Source organism: Malurus melanocephalus, unplaced genomic scaffold (genome assembly GCF_030028575.1).
Source record: "Malurus melanocephalus ecotype Western Australia unplaced genomic scaffold, MMel_1.1 scaffold_243, whole genome shotgun sequence".
In the NCBI taxonomy this organism is placed as follows: domain Eukaryota; kingdom Metazoa; phylum Chordata; class Aves; order Passeriformes; family Maluridae; genus Malurus; species Malurus melanocephalus.
Genome location: NW_026623475.1, coordinates 1,034,314 through 1,035,597, shown reverse-complemented (window position 1 = coordinate 1,035,597; position 1,284 = coordinate 1,034,314). Strand labels below are relative to the sequence as shown.

General features: G+C 52.5%; 1 protein-coding gene across 1 annotated transcript in view; it reads right to left on the bottom strand.

The window, feature by feature from the left end:
• The window catches only part of NRAS (NRAS proto-oncogene, GTPase), an 11,151-nt gene that overhangs the window by 8,720 nt on the left and 1,147 nt on the right, over window positions 1-1,284 (bottom strand). The window lies entirely within an intron of this gene.

The following is a 1,284-nucleotide window of genomic DNA, read 5'->3' as shown; positions in this document are numbered from 1 at the left end:
GGGGGACACGGCGGGGACAGGGGGGAGATACAGCGGGACACAGCGGGGACAAGGGGGGACACAGACGCGACACGGCGGGGACAGGGGGAGACACGGCGGGGACAAGGGGACACGGGGAGATACAGCGGGGACAACGGGGGACGGGGATATCGGCACCGGGAACGGCACGGAGCCCGAACCACGGGCCGAAAACGGGGCACGGCCACGGCCTCGCGGCTTCGAACGGGGAACGACCCCAACTCCGAACCGTGGGGCTCCAAAGGGGGGATGACACCAATTCGGGTTTAAACGACCCCCGCACCCCGGGGCCCTACACGGGGAGTGACACCAAGAGCCGCATCCCAGAGTATAAAGGGGGAACGACACGGACTCAGCCCCCGGGGCCTGAAAGGGACAAAYGGCACCGACCTCACATCCCGGGGTTTTAAGGGGGAACCAAACCACACCCGARCCACGGGGCTTTAGAGGGGGGATGRCTCYAAAACTCGAATATCCCAGAGCTTTAAAGGGGGAACGACACCGACACACGATCCTGTGGTATTTTAAGAGGGAATGACAGTGATCCCCTAGAGATTTGAAAAGGGGTTTAAAGCAAACGGTGTCGTTTCAAAAAGAATCGTTTCAAAAAGAAATTGTTCATCAGCTGCAGCTGGGCAGTTCCGAGTAAGTACCTGCAGTGTGAGCAGCGTGCACTTGGCTGAGCTTTTAAGGATAAGAGACAATGCCAAGAGGAAGGGGCTGAGCCAGCAGGAGTGAGCAGTAACTGCGGCAAAGGCTGTTCCAGCACTGGGGCTCACAGACACCTCCAAACACAGCCCAGCCTCAAAAAAAGAGCTGCGGTTCAGGACTAACGAGCACGAGCAGACAGAAAACTGGTAAATAGGATGTTAGACACTAATTAAAGTCATGTAATTTGTAACCAAGGAATGTTGCTTTGTCTTTGTTTATTAAAATGTATAAACAGTGTAAAGTTTGATGACTGGGAACCTTTGGTGGAAGCCATCCCACTCTCTGCTTTGTGCGAACTGGAATAAAATATCTGACCTCAGAGTGGTGTGAGAATTGGAGCTGCATCAGGAACGAGCCTGTGATGGGGACAGCACAGCTCTAACACAGCCCTCACTGAGGAAAGAAGAGGCTGAGCACGGCGAGGCTTTTTTCAAAATCAGTAAAACTTTATTCTATTTCCATTCTTTGCCATTAACAGAAAAAAAATTGGAGAAAGCAATGTTTTGTTTTACAAAGATAATGCATCTCCCAGAGAAGAAAACCCTAAACTGAGAA